Genomic DNA, 20,668 nt, shown 5'->3' on the forward strand with positions numbered 1-20,668 from the left:
AAGAAGTTGCCTCATCCCTCCTGCTAATTGGGCAACTTTTGCAAATGTTTTGTTGTCTGAGTGGGGGAAATGCTGTAAATTAAGAGGATTCTCTGTATTTTGAAAGACGAGACATTGAGGATTATAATAAATACCATCTTGACATAGCCGCGGGAAGTAGGGGTGCTGAGGCTGCTGCTGCACCCCCTTATAAATCACCATTTAAAAAAAGTATTAATATAAAAAATACTGTTACAAGATGACAAATGGCGTATGCTTGGATGTTCTAAACAGAATGAGCCTATGTTTGTCTATTGTGAAGACAATTAGCTGTTGCACACACACCTGAAGGCACTCATGATTCCTTTCTACGTGCATCAAAATTATGATCTGTTTCACTCAATTGCATTGTTAAGGCCTAACACTGGAATATCATATTTAATAACTTAGCTAGTCATGTTGGCATTAGAACAGGCTTTCAAATGATGCCCACCTGACCTGGACTGCCATTTATACTGGGATGTTTTTGAATTGCGTCGACAACAACAGTAATTGTGTGAGGGCGGGGATGCAGGGTTGGGTTCCAAACAAAACAACCATAAGTGTGCTTGCTCTAGTTCCTCAATGGCACAGCTAGGAGAGCACAAAAAAGCTACTTTTACACTGAACAAAAATATAACACAATTTCAAAGATTTTACTTAGTTCATACCAGGAAATAAGTCAATTGAATTAAATGCATTAGGACCTAATCTATGGGTTTTACATGACTGGGAATACAGATACATACGCATCTGTTGGTCACAGATAACTTTTAAAAAAGGTAGGGGCGTGGCTCAGAAAACCAGTCAGTATCTGGTGTGACCACTATTTGCCTCAGGCAGGCGACACATCTCCTTTGCATAGAGTTGATGAGGCTGTTGATTGTGGCCTGTGGAATGTTGTCCCACTCCTCTTCAATGGCTGTGTGAAGTTGGATATTGGTGGGAACGTGCATGTCGATCCAGAGCATCCCACACATGCTCAATGGCTGACATGTCTGGTGAGTATGCAGGCCATGGAAGGACTGGAACATTTTCAAATTCCAGGAATCCTTGGAACATGGGGCTGTGCTTTATCATGATGAAACATGAGGTGATGGCGGCAGATGAATGGCACGACAATGGGCCTCAGGATCTCGTTGCGGTATCTCTGTGCATTCAAATTGACATCGATAAAATGCAATTGTGTTCATTGTCCGTAGCTTATGCCTGCCCATACAATAACCCCACCACCACTCTGTTCACAACATTMCCCGGTACAGATGAAACTGCGAAGAGCACAATTCACGGATGCCAGTGGCCATCGAAGGTGAGCATTTTCCAACCTAAGTCGGTTACGAGGCCGAACTGCAGTCAGGTCAAGACCCTGGTGAGGACGACGAGCATGCAGATCAGCTTCTCTGAGATGGTTTCTGACAGTTTGTGCAGAAATTCCTCGGTTGTGCAAACCCAGAGTTTCATCAGTTGTCCGGGTGGCTGGTCTCAGACGATCCTGCAGGTCAAGAAGCCGGATGTGGACGCGCTGGGCTGGCATGGTTACACAGGGTTTGCCTGTGAGGCCAGTTGGACATACTGCCAAATTCTAAAAAATGAAGTTGGAAGCAGCTTATGGTTGAGAAATTCACATTCAATTATCTGGCAACAGCTCTGGTGGACATTCCTGCAGTTAGCATGCCAATTGCACTCTCCCTCAAAACTTGAGACATATGTAGCATTGTGTTGCGTGACAAAACTGCACATTTTAGAGTGGCCTTTTATTTTCCCCAACACACCTGTGTAATGGTCATGCTATTTAATCAGCTTATTGATATGCCACACCTGTCGTCAGGTGGATTGATTATCTTGGGAAAGGAGAAATGCTCACTAACAGGGATGTCAACAAATTTGTGCCCAAAAATGTAGAGAAATAAGCTTTTTGTGCATATGGAAAATGTCTGGGACCTTTTATTTCAGCTCATGAAACATGGGACCAACACTTTATATGTCGCTATTGAATGTATCCAGAGTGAATACTGTAGTATTTACTGTAGTATTAAGTAGTATTTACAGTTTACTATGGTATAAATACTGTAGCAAGAAAAAGAGTAGTACACTATATACAAAAGTATGTGGACACCCCTTCAAATGAGTGTATTCGGCTATTTCAACCACACGCGTTGCAGACAGGTGTGTAAAATCAAGTACACAGCCATGCAATCTCCATAGACAAACATTTGCAGTAGAATGGCCAAACTGAAGAGCTTAATGATTTTCAACATGACACCGTCATTGGATGCCACCTTAACAACAAGTCAGTTTGTCTAATTTCTGCCCTAATAGAGCTGCCCCGGTCAACTGTAAGTGCTGTTATTGTGAAGTGTAAACATCTTACAGCAACAACAGCTCAGCCGTGAAGTGGTAGGCCTCACAAGCTCACAGAATGAGACCGCAGAGTGCTGAAGCGCGTAGTGCGTAAAAATTGTCCTCAGTTGCAACACTCACTTCCAAACTGCCTCTAGAAGCAACATCAGCACAAGAACTGTTCGTTGGGAGCTTCATGAAATGGGTTTCCATGGCTGAGCAGCCGCACACAASCCTCAGATCACCATGCGCATTGCCAAGCGTCGGCTGGAGTGGTGTAAAGATCACCGCCATTGGACTCTGGAGCAGTGGAAACACATTCTCTGGAGTGATGAATCACACTTCACCATCTGGCAGTCCGATGTACAAATCTGGGTTTAGCGGATGCCTGTAAAGTTTGGTGGAGGAGGAATAATGCTCTGGTTCGGGGCTAAGCCCCTTAGTTCCAGTGAAGGGAAAACTTAACGCTACAGCATACACAATGACATTCTAGACAATTCTGTGTTTACAACTTTGTGGCAACAGTTTGGGGAAGGCCCTTTCCTGTTTCGGCATGACAATGGCKCCGTGCACAAAGCGAGGTCCATACAGAAATGTTTTTTCAAGATTGGGAAGGCACAACTCCATGGAGCACCTTTGGGATGAATTGGAATGCCGACTGCAAGCCAGMCCTAATCGCCCGAAACATCAGTGCCCGACCTCACTAATGATCTTGTGGCTGAATGGAAGCAAGTCCACCCAGCAATGTTCCAACATCTAGTGGAAAGCCTTCCCAGAAGAGTGGAGGCTGTTATAGTAGCAAAGGGTGGACCAACTCCATATTTATGCCAATGATTTTGGAATGAAATATTTGACAAGCAAATGCACACATACTTTTGTAGTGTATATACCATAGTATTTACTGTAGTGGTTTTGCTGACTGTAGTATACTGTAGTATCTACTGTAGTTTTTGCGAACTGTTGTATACTGTAGTATTTACTGTAGTGTTTTTGGTGACATTACTGTAGTATTTACTAAAGTGTTTTTATTTTATCCTTGACATAGTGTGGGATGTTCTCCTTCAGGAAACCTACTGTATAAATAACCTGTAGGCAACACAATATATGGTCTATACTTGGCATATAGCTTTCTCACTCAGGTGGGAAAAAATAGGGATGAGGGGAATGGGCAGGGTATATGGAAATGAAATACTGCAGTATTTACTATATTTAAATAAGTGTAGTGTTTGTGTGGACTGTAGTGATTTTGCAGACATTTTTATAGTATTTACAGTATTTGTTTTTGGGGGGATTTACTATAATATTCTACAGTATACTACAAAATTATTACACATGATCTACAGTGTGAAGTATGGTATTACATAGTATACTACAGTTTACTACAGAATTCTATAGTAAGTACCCTAGTATTCTATAGTAAACTGTAATAATTTTTGATGCACCTGTACTATGTACTATGCACTATGTCCCTTAGGCTTCAATATCCAGCCATGTTCATTTTTAATGACCAAGAAGATAGATGTCTGATATTTAATTAGAAGGCTCTGTGTCATCTACTGGGTTATTGTATGAGACTGGCGCTTTATTGAGGGAACCACTGTTGATCACCTGTGGTGTAACTGATAATGATGATTGTGAATGTATTGTACTGTAGTGGTTATGTATTGGAGTGGTTATCCATTTGCCTGTGTTTTCTGCCTGGTTGTGTCTGTGTAATCAGTGATGACGTGTCCTGACCCGGGGAATGTGGAGCACAGCCGGAGGATGGTGACGGGATCCCGCTTCATGGTGGGATCGACGGTGCAGTATGTGTGCAATAAGGGCTACTCCCTGTCTGGAAGCACACTGCTCACCTGCTACAACAGAGACTCAGCCAACCCCAAGTGGAGCGAGAGGCTGCCCAAGTGTAACCGTAAGTCGGGAAACTATATCTGGTCAAATACACACACATGCACGCACGCACACACAAACACACAGTGTTTTTTATTTTATTCAAGCAGGATAGTCGTCCTCCTCTCTAACAATCAGCGCTGTTTTTCTAAAAGTCTGCAGTATTACTTTAGATATCTCAGAGAACTCTGTGCCAGTAAGTGTATTGTTCAATTTGTGCTGTGATTTGTTGAGTCAACTCAACTGACATTACAAAAAATAGATTCCATTGCATGAGCGGCATCAGTTAGCATAATTTGAATTAACATTATGCATTACCATAGTAATCCAGCATCAGTTGATAGAACATTCCACATTACCATGGAAATGATCGCATCACAATACCAGGCAGCCATTGCGAGTCTACCCATGAGTTTACCAGTCAAACTGCCAGGATTAGAGCTTCCAAGCATGTTCTACTCATTCTATTTCTGTGGTGATAGCGCCTTTTCATAGCTGCATCTATCAGTGTCAAACATCATTACTTTTGCATAGCGCAAAACAAAGCGAGGTATAGCTAACTGCCAAAATGAAGGAAACACCAACATAAAGTGTCTTAATAGGGCGTTTAGATTTATTTGATCATTTACAACACAATACAAGCARACGTGGATTATGCATTTAAAATCATTAAGAATTACAAAAAAAGTTAGAAAATGGCCATTGTGGTCCTCTTAAATAAATGTCTCAAAGAATTTACAAGCATAACATAGTAAGCCTAGGCTAGACAGTAGACCTAACCTACTATCACGTTTAATGTAAGACCCAGATGCAGACTGTGTCAAAGTAACAATGTTTATTACAACAACAGGGGTAAAGGTACAGGACTGCAGGCAGGGTCAGAGTCAGGTCAGGCAGAGGTCAGTAATCCAGAGTAGTGGGGTAAAGGTACAGGACGGCAGGCAGGCAGGCTCAGAGTCAGGTCAGGCAGAGGTCGGTAATCCAGAGTAGTGGGGTAAAGGTACAGGATGGCAGGCTCAGGGTCAGGGTCAGGTCAGGCAGAGGTCGGTAATCCAGAGTAGTGGGGTAAAGGTACAGGACGGCAGGCAGGCTCAGGGTCAGGACAGGTAGAAGGGTCAAAGCCGGGAAAAACTACAAACAGGAACTTAGACAAGACAGGAGCAAGGGGAAAACCGCTAATAGGTTCTACGAACAAAAACAAATTGCCAACAAACAAACAGAGAACACAGGTATAAATACACAGGGGATAATGGCGAAGATGGGCGACACATGGAGGGGGGTGGAGACAAGCACAAAGACAGGTGAAACAGATCAGGGCGTGACACCTACTAGGCATACTTAGGTTACAGATATAATAATAATGAATAAATGTTTGAACTTGTATAGTGCATTTCAAAAAAGCTCAAAGCGCATAAAAAGAAAAACAACAAGCATAACATTTAAATGATGGAGATTGAAAGTCTCTGTTGGCGTTGGGCCACCTCTAGCCTCGAGACCTGCTTCAATGTGCCTTTGGAATAGATTCTACAAGTGTCTGGAACTCTATTGGAGGGATGTGACACCATTCTTCCGTGGGAAATTCCATGATTTGGTGTTTTTTGTTGACGYTGGTGGAAAACACTGTCTCAGGCGCCACTCCAGAATCTCCCATAAGTGTTCAACTGGGTTGAGCTCTGGTGACTCTCACACACACACACCCTTTAAACCCCCTATGCTCCTTTGAGACCCCCACTTTTATAGTCACTGAGATCTCTTCTTATAGCCATGGTAGCCAAAATAATGGCTAACTGGGTATTTTTATACATGACCCTAAGAATGATGGGATGTTAACTGCTAAACCTCTAAAAGTCTAAGCCATTAAACTAACATATGGAATTATTTTAAGATGGTCATACCATGGTTCATTTAGCTATTTGATTTTGAATTTTGGACTCCTTTAGGTATCAAAAAAAATACAGAACAAATATTTGATAACATATTGAATTTGGCCTTTACTACTATATAGCACATAGAAACACATTGAATAACCCATTTATAAATGGCAAACAAGATAGTCAAAAAATAAATCATAAGGAATAAGGTTTTGAAGTGTTTGTCCTATATCTAGGAGATATAAGAAAGCTCATGAAATATATATATATATATATAACTTACACATATTTAACTTCTTAAATTAGTTTTCACAAAACTACCTCCATATACATTGATTTGTATGGGTTACCTTCAGACAAGTCCTGTGACATGTGTGGTGGGTCGTAGAGCAAAACGGGGAYCATCATCGTGTTCATGAGAGTCTCATCTTTCCATAGAGTGGTCATATTAGTTAGTAGGCAAAACAGATGTTTTTGTGAGAAGAGCGATTTTCAGGATGTCTCCTGGTGTGACAAACACCGCTCTAGCTCTGCCACTTTCCACTGCAGATGCGGAAGGGTGGATTGAGACGCAGCCCAGGCAAAAAAACAGATCTCTAGTTTAAAATGACAGATTTATAAGGGTATTTTTGTATTATGTTAATTAGATTGACACATGTGTGCGTCAATATACTCTTAGGGATTAATTAACTCAGAAACCACACCTGTGTGGTAGCACCTGCTTTCAACATACTATATATCCCTCATTTACTGAGGTGTTTCCTTTAATTTGGCAGACCTGTAGCTGCCTTGTGTAAGTAAGTGGTGGCAGGCTTTACTGTACTGATGTTAGAAATTATACATGTAATAAGGGTACTCTGCTGTCTAAGAAATATAGAGACAACCATAGTGACAGCCATGATGTGTGTCTGTCTGTGTGTGTCCTGGCAGCTGAGAAGTACGAGCCCTGCAGGAACCCTGGTGCCCCCTCCACCAGCGTGCAGAGTTTAGAGAAAGCCTTCTACCAGGCAGGGGAGACACTGAGCTTCTCCTGCCGTACCGGCTATGAGCTGCAGGGGGAGCCCACCATCCGCTGTGTCCCTGGACACCCGTCACAGTGGAGCGGCATACCACCCGCCTGTAGAGGTACACTGTCTGCACACATGTATCAAGTTCTAATAACTTATGATGCCCAGTTCCATGATGTGTAAAATTATCTGAGTACTCAAATTGCTTTTCTTTTTATCCAGCATCCTCTTTGCAGTATTTGAATGAGCGAAAGTTGGATGGTAAGTACAGTATATCAGCTAGTTGTAACCACAGTGTGAAGTATTATGATGCCATAGAGGAGATATGCACTACATTAATAAAAGTATGTGGACACCTGCTCGTCGAACTTTTCATTCCAAAATCATTGGCATTCATATGGAGTTGCCCCCCCCTCCCCCTTTGCCGCTATAACAGCCTCCACTCTTCTGGGAAGGCCTTTCACTAGAGGTTGGAACATTACTGCGGGGACTTGCTTCCATTCAGCCACAAGAGCATTAGTGAGGTCGGACACCGATGTTAGGCGATTAGGCCTGGCTCGCAGTCGGCGTTCCAATTCATCCCGAAGGTGATCGATGGGGTTGAGGTCAGGGCTCTGTGTTTCTCATCAKTCCAGAGAACGCATTTCCACTGCTCCAGAGTCCAATGGTGGCAAGCTTTACACCACTCCAGACGATGCTTGGCATTGCGCATGGTGATCTTAGGCTTGTGTGCGGCTGCTCAGCCATGGAAGCCCATTTTATGATGCTCCCAATGAACAGTTCTTGTGCTGACGTTGCTTCTAGAGGCAGTTTGGAACTCGGTAGTGCGTGTTGCAACCGAGGACATGCGATTTTTATGCGCTACGTACTTCAGCACTCAGCAGTCCCGTTTTGTGAGCTTGTGTGGCCTACCACTTTGCGGCTGAGCCGTTGTTGCTCCTAGACATTTCCACTTCACAAGAACAGCACTTGCAGTTGACCAGGGCAGCTCTACCAGGCCAGATATTTGACAAACTGACTTGTTGGAATGGAGGCATCCTATGACGGTGCCATGTTGAAAGTCGCTGAACTCATCAGTATGGCCATTCTACTGCTGTGCTCGATGTTATATGCCTGTCAGCAATGGGTGTGGCTGAAATAGCCGTATCCACATACTTTTGTATATATAGTATACTTATGCTGTACTTGTTTCAGGTAATTTCTAGTTATGCATGTTTCATGTTTATTTTCAGTTGCTAGTCCTGAGTACGGTATGGAGGGAACCAACATTGCCATCGCCGTTCTGATTCCTGCTGCGGTTGTATTGGTAGTCATCCTGGGGATTTACCTCTACTTTGCAAAGTGAGTATGAGAATGAGAGATTGGGAAGTAACTACATAACACTCATCAATTGCTAATTCATTTATATGCTTCAGAGCAGTTGAGACTCTGTTCAAGTGTGTGTAACGGATGTGAAATGGCTAGCTAGTTAGCGGGTACGCGCTAATAGCGTTTCAATCAGTTACGTCACTTGCTCTGAAACCTAGAAGTAGTGTTGCCCCTTGCTCTGCAAGGGCCGCGGCTTTTGTGAAGCGATGGGTAACGACGCTTCGTGGGTGTCAGTTGTTGATGTGTGCAGAGGGTCCCTGGTTCGCGCCCGTGTCGGGGCGAGGGGACGGTACTAAAGTTATACTGTTACATTGGTGCCGTGACCCGGATCACTGGTTGCTGCGGAAAAGGAGGAGGTTGAAAGGGGGGTGAGTGTAACGGATGTGAAATGGCTAGCTAGTTAGCGGGTACGCGCTAATAGCGTTTCAATCAGTTACGTCACTTGCTCTGAAACCTAGAAGTAGTGTTGCCCCTTGCTCTGCAAGGGCCGCGGCTTTTGTGGAGCGATGGGTAACGACGCTTCGTGGGTGTCAGTTGTTGATGTGTGCAGAGGGTCCCTGGTTCGCGCCCGTGTCGGGGCGAGGGGACGGTACTAAGGTTATACTGTTACATGTGCTTGTGTGTCTCTGTCCCTCTTAGACTTCAGGGGAAGACCATCAGAATGCCAACATCATCCCTGCCGCCGTATGACAACATGACAGAGGAGTCAGCCTTCAACAACCCAATCTATGATACAGGAGTAAGTACGGATGTCATGCACATGAATCTCCGAGACGTGGACTCCAAGAATACCATTGTCCAGTCCTGATCCATCTCATTGCCATCTGCCTGACTGTCATCTCATATCTTACCAGCAGAGGGCACCATCTCCCACCCCAGCTACCAGAGCTCTGAGCTGAGCCTCTCAATTTCTGGTCTTGTGATGAATGCAGACAAGGACTATTGCCAACCAATTCTGGCTCTAGAGGTCTATTACTTAGCTTTGAAGTTTGGAAGCTCTACAGTCTACTTAGCTTTAAATTTTTAAAGCACTACAGTCTACTTAGCTTTAAAGCTCAATGTGTTTTTGTATGAGTATCACATCTATTTTCAGTAGATAAATAGGACCGCACAAGCACTCCATCAGTGGATAGGGGACATGTAGTGCACAGATGTGTTTACATTTGAAATTTGAGCATGACAACTACGTTCCTGGAGAGATGATGAATGTAGTATTGTATGAAGGAGGTGAAAAATATATTTTTGTAATACTTAATATCAGTGTCAGCTTCAAAGACACTTTAAAGCTCATCCATCATTGTGTCATTATCATGTCATTCACATGTGATTGAGTTGTGCAGTCATTGAGTCTCATCCATTAATTACTGAACAAAAATATAAACGCAACATGCAACAATTTCAAAGACTTTACTTAGTTACAGTTCATATAAGGAAATCAGTCAATTTAAATAAATTCATTAAGCCCTAAATTATTGGTTTCCCATGACTGGGAGCGAAGCTGCTGGATATTGCCGGGAACTGAAACATGCTGTTGTACATGTTGATCCAGAGCATCCCAAACATGCTAAATGGGTGACATGTCTGTTATGCAGGCCATTGAAGAACTGGGAGATTTTCAGCTTCCAGGAATTGTGTACAGATCCTTGCGACATGGGGCCATGCATTTTCATGCTAAAACATGAGGTGATGGCGGTGGATGAATGGCACGACAATGGGCCTCAGGATCTAGTCACGGTATTTCTGTGCATTCAAATTGCCATCAATAAAATGCAATTGTGCTCGTTGTCTGTAGCTTATGTCTGCCCATACCATAACCCCACCGCCCCCATGGGGCACTCTGTTCACAAAGTTGACATCAGAAAACCACTCGCCCACTTAACGCCATCTGTCCGGTACAGTTGAAACCGGGATTCACCCGTTCACATTTTAGAGAAATCTGCTTTTTGTGCACGTTTTAGAGAAATCTGCTTTTTGTGCACGTTTTAGAGAAATCTGCTTTTTGTGCATATGGAACATTTCTGGGATCTTATTTCAGCTCATGAAACATGGGACCAACACTTTACATGTTGCATTTATATTTTTGTTCAGTGTAGTTTGAATTGCTTTTGAAATGTATACACATATGGACCCTTTTATGAATTATGGTTATTAAATCACATGGGCTATAACAAAAAAATCTGTGCAATAGAGAGTATTTATATTTACACTTAGTATTTACATTAGTTTTATGTGCTGCACTTTAGAACATTATCAGAGCACTTAGATTTGACATTGAGTCTCAATTATTGTATTTGGTTTACACATTCCTTTTTCCATGAGTCCTTCATATCTGCATCATTTAGTGTACAAATATGTGTTTTATTTAATGTGAGTGTTGGATTTGTTGTGAAATGTCAAAGGCACAATGTACGATAAACATGATTCCACCGTGTACAGTACCAGTCAAAAGTTTGGACACACCTACTCATTCAAGGGTTTTTCTTTATTTTTTTACTATTTTCTACATTGTAGAAAAATAGTGAAGACATCAAAACTATGAAATAACACATATGGAATCATGTAACCAAAAAAAGTGTTAAACAAATCAAGATATGTTTTATTTGAGATTCTTCAAAGTAGCCACCCTTTGCCATGATGAAAGACTTGCACACTTGACATTCTCTCAACCAGCTTCACCTGGAATGCTTTTCCAACAGTCTTGAAGGAGTATGCTGAGCACTTGTTGGGTGCATTTCCTTCACTCTGCGGTCCAACTCATCCCAATTGGGTTGAGGTCAAGTGATTGTGGAGTCCAGGTCATCTGATGCAGCACTCCATCACTCTGCTTCTTGGTCAAATAGCCCTTACACAACCTGGAGGTGTGTTGGGTCATTGGACTGTGGAAAAACAAATGATAGTCCCACTAAGTGCAAACCAGATGGGAATGCGTATCGCTGCAGAATGCTGTGGTAGCCACGCTGGTTAAGTGCTGAGGATAACACAGTGCCACCGACGTGGCCCGCTACCAAGGACTGTGGGCTCTCCTTCTCTGTGGCCGACGTGAGTAAGACATTTAAGCATATTAATCCTCGCAAGGTTGCCGGCCCAGACCGCATCCCTAGCCGCGTCCTCTGAGCATGTGCAGACCAGCTGGCTGGTGTGTTTACGGACATATTCAATCTCTCCCTATCCCAGTCTACTGTCCCCAAATGCTTCAAGATGCCCACCATTGTTCCTGTACAAGAAAGCAAAGGTAACTGAACACATTTTTTTTCTTCATGTATTTCACCTTTATTTAACCAGGTAGGCTAGTTGAGAACAAGTTCTCATTTACAACTGCGACCTGGCCAAGATAAAGCAAAGTGACACAAACAGAGTTACACATGGAATAAACAAGCGTACAGTCAATAACACAATAGAAAAAAAGAAAGTCTATATACAGTGTGTGCAAATGGCATGAGGAGGTAAGGCAATAAATAGGCCATAGTAGCGAAGTAATTACAATTTAGCAAATTAACACTGGAGTGAGACGTACAGATGATGTGCAAGTAGAAATACTGGTGTGCAAAAGAGCATAAAAGTAAATAAAAACAATATGGGGATGAGGTAGGTAGATTGTATGGGCTATTTACAGATGGGCTATGTACAGCTGCAGCGATTGGTTAGCTGATGTTTAAAGTTAGTGAGGGAAATATAAGTCTCCAACTAAATGACTATCGCTCCGTAGCACTCACTTCTGTCATCATGAAGTGCTTTGAGAGACTATTCAAGGATCATATCACCTCTACCTTACCTGTCACCCTAGACCCACTTCAATTTGCTTACCGCCCCAGTAGATCCACAGACCGATGCAATCGCCATCGCACTGCCCTATCCCAGCTGGACAAGAATACCTATGTAAGAATGCTGTTCATTGACTACAGCCTTGCCTTCAACACCATAGTACCCTCCAAGCTCATCATCAAGCTCGGGACCCTGGGTCTGAACCCCGCCCTGTACAACTGGGTCCTGGAGTTCCTGATGGGCCGCCCCCAGGTGGTGAAGGTAGGAAACACCTCCACTTCACTGATCCTCAACACTGGGGCCCCACAAGGGTGCGTGCTCAGCCCCCTCCTGTACTCCCTGTTCACCCATGACTGCGTGGCCATGCACACCTCCGACTCAATCATCAAGTGTGCTAATGTCCATTGCCAATGTTCATTGTGTCTAATGTCCATTGCTTGTATTTCTTGGCCCAAGCAAGTCTCTTCTTCTTTTTGGTGTCCTTTAGTAGCGGTTTCTTTACAGCAATTCAACCATGAAGTCCTGATTCACGTAGTCTCTTCTGAACAGTTTATGTTGAGAAGAGACTGCAGAGGTAACTCTGGGTCTACCTTTCCTGTGGCGGTCCTCAGGAGAACCAGTTTCATCATAGTGCTTGATTGTTTTTGCGACTGCATTTGAAGAAACTTTCAAAGTTCTATTGAATGACCTTTATGTCTTAAAGTAAAGTAATGATGGACTGTCGTTTCTCTTTGCTTATTTGAGCTGTTCTTGCAATAATATGAACTTAGTATTTTACCAAATAGGGCTATCTTCTGTATACCACCCCTACCTTGTCACAACACAACTGACTGGCTCAAATGCATTAATTGACTTTTAACAAGGCACACCTGTTAATTGAAATGCATTCCAGGTGACTACCTCATGAAGCTGGTTAAGAGAATGCCAAGAGTGTGCAAAGCTCTCATTAAGGCAAAGGGTGGCTACTTTGAAGAATCTCAAATATAAAATATATTTTGATTTGTTTCACACTTTTTTGGTTACTATATGATTCCATGTGTTATTTCATAGTTATGATGTCTTCACTGTTATTCTATAATGTAGAAAATAGTAAAAATAAAGAAAAACCCTTGAATGAGTAGGTGTGTCCACACTTTTGACTGGTACCGTATGTCAATGTGTTTTGTTAAACTATTCATCAACTCTGTTACAAATGTAACACTCATGCTCTAAAAAAACATTTCCCTTGATTCAAAATATTGTGTTGCAGGAATGTCCTATTAGTTAAGCAGGTATTCAGACGGCTGTGTGACGTGAGCGGATGCTGTGCTTCTCTCATTCGTTACTTCCATAATCTGGTCTCCGTTTTGACTGGGCCATAATCTCCTCATTCTCCTCGTTTTTCACCTCTTCCTCCCATCAGCCCGGCAGGTGTTCTGTGATTATTAATTGTCTGTCTGTCTGTCCCTCCTTGGCTGCCTGCAAAAGAACAATGAGGTGAGGCCTTCTTCTAATGACGACTGTCCATCTTAAAGAGCACACCTCATATCCACCTCACCCACTGTATCACCTGTCACTGCACCACTGTACCAAACTGGTGTCAACACTTCAGTCAGCACTTTGTGGGGTTAATGGGTTCCTCACACTGAGCTCCCTGACCCTCACTAACTTCATCACTCTCTCTTTTTCTCTTTCTCTCTCTCTCAAATAGTTACTATTAACTTCATATTGGGAAAGAAAATACCTTTACATAACATCTCACAGTTGATAATGAAAGTAAAGTATGCGGTGGCAGTGGCTGATGAACTGAAGTATTATGACCCAGAGTAAACCGTTTGGCCAGTAAGAACCTTTGATGAGTGTGTTTGTCTGGTCTTTACAGGAAAAAAGAGATTATGAGGTAACCATTTAGAGACCTTACAGCGAGAGGAATTCAACCGTTGCATTTGGGGACCTCTCAACTTTTCTGCGATGACTTCAGCTCCTATTCCTCACTCTTCTTCCTCTTCATTCCCTCCTTTTTGTGGGCTTTTGTAAATATCCGTCTTTCCAGAGGACTTCTACCAGAGCTGCAAAGGTGGTGGTTCAACATGGTGTTATTTTTGTAGAGCTTCAACACAGATGGCCTTTCTTTAGAGTTTGTACATTGTATATTTCATAAGCCCAGGACTGGTTACATTATGGGGGGATAGGGATACATTAAGTTTAATTGGTTTTTAAGTTTTACATGAGAAATCTGAAGAATGAATGCACCGATAATGACTTGGCAAAGATTTTGAAATATACACTATACATGAAAAATACATTATGACCCACAGTTGACTGAACATTGTCCAAATTTCACATTTACCTTAAGTGAATATTTTTATTTTCAATTTTGCTACTATAATTCCACCAACCATGTCTATAGCTATATGTTTTTTTTATCACTTTGTAAATAAACTGCCTGTCTAATATGAGGTTTCTGAGACTTGACGAACCAAATTAGTGTTTTGTTCAAGTTTGACTCACAGTTTTGTTGAGAGACATGTCCTGTGCTAAAACAACTATAAAATACATCAGAGAAATGTATAGACCACAGTGTTAAGCTGCCCTTCATGGCCGATATAGAGTAGGTAAATACTACACTATCTCCTTGGTTAAACTAATGTCAAATCCCAACAGCTTTCTCTTGAGAGTATGTATCAATTTAATGAAAAGGAGGCCATCTAAAATCCCATCTTCTACAAAGTGCTGTTCTGTAAAGTACACAAACGTCATGTACATAAGAATGCTCATGGGCCACTGTCTACCACCACTTGTCTAATGCTCTCATTCGTTTCTGTCTCTCCACACAAGAAATTGACTGCTTAAAGTATTGAACTGCATCCACAACATTTGTTGACGTCAAAGAGCATGTCAGATATTCAAACTATGTGTAATTTTCTTCTCTTTGTAAAATAAACAATCCATCCAGTCCAATCTGAGTTTGCAAGTCACAACAGGTTTTATTTTTACTGTTTATCTTAATTGTTGTCTCTATAAATGTTAAATTGACTCACTTTGGTATCATTATGTGTCTTTCGTCATAAACTTTGAATATATAGTGCAAACTGATGATTGCCCAGCAATAGTACATTCAGAGTAAGTTGTAAGGCAGGTGTATATTTTATTACTCAAAATCGGAATAAAAAGAACTGCATTAACTGTGAAAAATTCCCCCGAGAGTTAGACTCTGTGTAAAAAAGGATTGCAAGAAATTGACCACCTTTATCTGACAGAACTGTCATATCCTGCTGAAATGTGCATTGATTATCCAAAACCAATGTGAAATGCACCTTAAAATTTGTAAATCATAAAATTTCCACATGAAAAAATATTACAGTTTACTATAGAATACTACATTACTTACTATAGAATTCTGTAGTAAACTGGAGTATACTGTAGAATTCTATACTACACACTGTAGTATCCCTCTAACACGTGTAGTACTTACTATAGAATGTTGTAGTATACTGTAGAATATTGTAAATACTACAGCATTATTCGCAAAAAAAGCACTCTAGGAAATACTACAGTAATGTCCACAAAAACACTACAGTCTGCAAAATCACCACACTTATTTAAATATAGTAAATACTACAGTATTTAATTTCCATATTACCTGCCCATTCGCCTCCCCCTATCCCAATTTGTGCCACTGATAAGTGAGAAATGTACATAACAAGTATAGACCATATATTGTGTTCCCTACATATTATAGAAAAGAGCAGAGGATCTGAACTATCTGTTAAGACCCCAGTCCTACCTACCTACCTACCTACAGGTTGTGGAAAATGTGCTATTTTAATATATATCCAGCAGATTTACTCAAGGAGAAAGTTTCAGCTTCTAAGTGAAAGATAATGAAACAAATACACAAGAATAAATACTACACTATAATAAATACTACAGTATACTGTAAATACTACAGTATATTACAGTAAATACTACAGTATTCACTATAGATTTGAGTCCGCAAAAACACTACAGTGAATACTATAGTATTTACACCATAGTATACTATAGCAATTTTTTCATGTGTTTTCTTTGGGGGCGGAAAAGAGAAGATTAAATTAAATGCAACATCAAATAAAGTTTGCAAGATATCTATTTACCTATGTGTTTGTCTTTCATTTCTTGTGAATTAGCTGTGATTGACAACATGAACTGAAATACTAAATCAATTTCATAACAAAGTTATCCACAGTTTTTCACTCTGACACAGCCATTTCTAAACAGGAATAAATAAAGCAGATTCTTGTGGGTGCCACAAGTTTGCCTTTGAGGGTGTTTCCATTTTAAATGTTATCATAGTTTCCAGTTTTTACAATTATATTTATGCACTCAAACACATTCCATTCTAGACATTACAATGAGCCCATTCTCCTATAGCTCCTCCCACCAGTCCCCACTGATTGATGAATACCAATTGTTTGCAGCCTCAGTGCTCATGCACAGCCATGGCTATTTGCGTTTCAAAACTCCCGTAATTAACCATATATGGTCAAAATCGTACCTTTAAATCTGCAATATATACCTTTTTGGGTAACCCTACCAAATTATCTTATAAATGTGTTATATATCTGTCATTCTCATTGAAAGCAAGTCTAAGAAGTGGTATATCTATTCTATGTGCTATTTCTATGCATCCCGTTCTTAAGTTTCATTTTTGTGTTTTTTACTTTAGGTTTTGTACACCAGCTTCAAACAGCTGAAAAAATGTTTGGAGGGGGGGAGTTATGGAAAATATATTTCCCAGCGGTTTACAATGATTCTCTACACCCCTCAAACTCAACGCTGGACCCCAAAGCCAGTTCCACTGCATTTTTTCATTGATCGCCTGTAATTAGGGATTTAGACCTGGGACACCAGGTGTGTGCAATTAATTATCAGGTAGAACAGAAAACCAGCAGGCTCCGGACCTCATAGGGTAAGAGTTGAGTACCCCTGCTCTACACTATACTTGCTAGTTTTGTCACGTAAACTTCTTCTTCTTCTTCTTCGGCGGTTGGCATCCAACGTTATGGTCCATTACCGCCACCTACTGTACTGGAGTGTGGGCCAGAAACCGGGAGAAATGAAATCCTACGTGCCAGCCCCTTTGCTCTTAAAAAAGATAACAAAATATTTGAGACTATATCTAATGACGTTCTACTCAATATACTCTTTAAACTAATTTCCTGTATCCCCTTCTCCCTCATACTAGATCTCAGCCTCTCTCTTTCCCTCTGATACTGCCCACACCGTAGCAATACATACTCCACGGTCTCTGTTTCCTGGCAATAATCACACTTTCCTGTTGGATGCTTTCCTATCACATTTAAGGACTTATTCAACCGGCTGTGTCCCACCCTTAATCTTCTAAAAATAGCCTCCTCTCTTCTGTCCCTTCCTGACGTCCTCCCCTCCCTGACTTTCCTCTGTACTGGAAATAAATGCCCGCCCTTAGTATCTCTATTCCACTGCTCCTGCCATCTCTGCACCATCACTGTCCATATCAGGCTTTTTGCCTTTGTCTTGCTCATTGAAACTACAACATCAACATCAACAACTGCCTCATTCCCCTCCAACCCCACATGGGCTGGGACCCAAGTAAATCTTATCTGTATACCCATCTGTCTAATCCTGCCATGGGTTTGTAGCACCTCATAAAGCAGGTCTTGTCTGCTACGTGACCTAAAGGACTGGAGACTCATTAACACTGCACATGCATCACAGCAAATAACTACTCTGGCTGGCTTGACTTCCTCCAACCACTGCAAGGCCAACAGTATGGCCATCAGCTCCACCGTATATACAGCCAGATTATCTGTAATAAGTTTCCTGATTTACAACCCATATTTCTGCACTACAAATGCTGAACCAGTACATCCTGTGTAAATGGCCACAAAATCCTGATACACAGTATCCAGACGTCTCTTAAAGAAATCAGATGGATCATCACCCTCCCTATATTTCTGTAGTCTCTCCAACACTTATAGATCAACTACTGGAGGCGGAAGTAGCCATGGTGGATTTACAGGAATAGCTACCGTTGGACTAAACTCCCTTCCATACAGTCCCATCTCCTTTGTCTGGGTATTACTCACCCACCCAAAGCTTGTGTTCTGTCTTCGCTCATGTTCCCAGCATGCCTGTAAAATCCCGTTTGCAGGATGAGACACCCCATGTCCCTGTAGGTTGACCCAATAATTAATTGCCAGCTGCTGTCTTCTAATCTGCAATGGCATATCCCCTATCTCCACCTGTAGTGCAGCCACTGCAGACGTCCAAAACGCCCCACTACATATTCTGAGTCCTTGTCCCTGTATGACATCTAGCCTTTCCAATGATGATGAACCATACAGTATACTGCCATAGTCTATTACAGATCGGATCAATGCAACATACATGGTCCTCAATGAGGAACGCCCAGCCCCCCACTCCTTCCCCGTCAGACAGCGCATCACATTTAGCACCTTTTTACACTTTCTCAATGTGTTCTGCCCAGGTCAGTCTAATGTCAAAGTACACCCCAAGGAACCTGAAGGCACCCACCCTCTCCAAGTTTCTCCCATATAACCTCAAGCATACCTCATCTCCCACGTTCCTCCTGGTAAAGAACACTGTCTGAGTTTTCTCTATAGGGAACCTGAATCCCCACATTAATGCCCACCGCTCTACCTCATCAATTGCTTCCTGTATCTTTCTGATTATGTATGGCACATTTCTTCCCCTCTTCCATAAGGCCCCATCATCTGCAAATAACAACCTCCCAATATCCGGCTGTACCTGAGAGTAAACGTCATTGATCATGATACAGAAAAACAGAGGACTAATCACACTCCCCTGTGGTGTACCATTATGCACCAGGTAGCTGCCTGATAGTGACTTTCCCACCCCCATCTGGATAGACCTTCCATTCACATAAACTGAAATGAGGCAAACTATTAGAATATTTGCAACCAGGAAATGGCGGAGCGAATTCTGTATAGGGAATATACCACCCTGTACCATGAAATACAAAGGCGCAACCAAAAACAGCTAAGAAAAATAAACTTTTCTGAGACTGAATTAGAGATGCTAGTATCAGGTTGGTTGAGTACAAACAAATGGTTTTATTTGGCTCACTCAGTTGTGGCTTGACCAATAAAAATAAAGACATAGCTACAAAGAAAAGACCATTATGACAATTCAAGTTGCTTTAGCAATGACAAATATACTTCATATGAGTAGGCAACACATACCAATAAGCCATTCATCCTCAATAGCTCCCTGCTGGCTTATAGGCCAACAATGCTGAATGAGTCATGCGTTCCACATTGCCACCACATTCAGTAGGGTCTTTTGCGCATCACATAACTTATCACCTGCACATTGAGTGGAAGCCTTTTCTGTTCACATAGTTTAACTAGTTTTGGGATAGTGCTTTTATAGCGATGTAGTTGCCGTCTATTGCTCCATTCGTATTTATAACAAACAAACCCCTCTTGACTTCAACCTGTTGTGCGATGGTGTATGGAAATGGTATGTTCGTTTTGCTGATGATTGCATCCAAAACATTGGCTCATCAAGGGCTGTGAGATGCTGATCGACAAGTTGCCCCTGAAAATTGCCCTTTGCCAAAAACCGAAGCACTTGGATGTGCACCAAAATGGCATTATTGGCACGTGTTTGGCTTTCTAAAGTAAGTCTTAAATTCTTGCAAAATTCATAGAAGATTGGTTTTGGGAAACGATATCTGATGAGCCAATCTGTACATTCTGCTCAAAAGACCCATCTGTCTCTAAAAACGTGTTCTCTGCTAAATGCAGCGTGTGTCAAATCTTCCAACAGAGCAAGATCAGCCATCTCTCATTTGATTTCTCATTATCTCAGTCTTTTATAGTATTTCAAGAATGGTTTCACTTTCACACGTGCCTCTAATTTAACAAATTACTGTACTTTATTTGGATTATTACCGTAACAAATGCATTTCTGTGGTCACATTTTAGCCTGTCAAGATATGTTGCATGAATTCACAATGAAATTGAACAATGATTATTACTCTCACAATTTCATAAATTTTCAACATATATTTTCCCCATGGACTAGGCCAGTGGTTCCCAACCTTTTTTGGTTACTGTACCACCAACTGAATTTTGCTCTGCCCGGAGTACCCCTCATGTGCATTTTACCAGTATGCCTATAGTTGTATGACTCTTCTCAAGTACCCCTAGAGGTCCTAGTACCCCCGGTTGGGAACCATTGGATTAGGTACAGTAGTCTATGTTTGACAAGCAGTTCCCTTATTCCACAATTTGGCACTGTCAATTTACACACTCTCAAGTCAACGTTCATTTTGATAAATCTCACTTTGCGTGGACATTATCCCACGCATGGTTTATGCACAGATTTTTCCCTACGCATGATTGATAAATGAGGCCTCGGGCA

General features: G+C 41.7%; 1 pseudogene; it reads left to right on the plus strand.

Moving 5' to 3' along the window:
- LOC111981337 (seizure protein 6-like) overlaps window positions 1-15,201 on the plus strand; it is a 239,454-nt pseudogene extending 224,253 nt beyond the window's left edge.
- The last annotated feature ends 5,467 nt before the right edge of the window (window positions 15,202-20,668 follow it).

This window comes from Salvelinus sp. IW2-2015, linkage group LG20, assembly GCF_002910315.2.
Source record: "Salvelinus sp. IW2-2015 linkage group LG20, ASM291031v2, whole genome shotgun sequence".
Lineage (NCBI taxonomy): Eukaryota > Metazoa > Chordata > Actinopteri > Salmoniformes > Salmonidae > Salvelinus > Salvelinus sp. IW2-2015.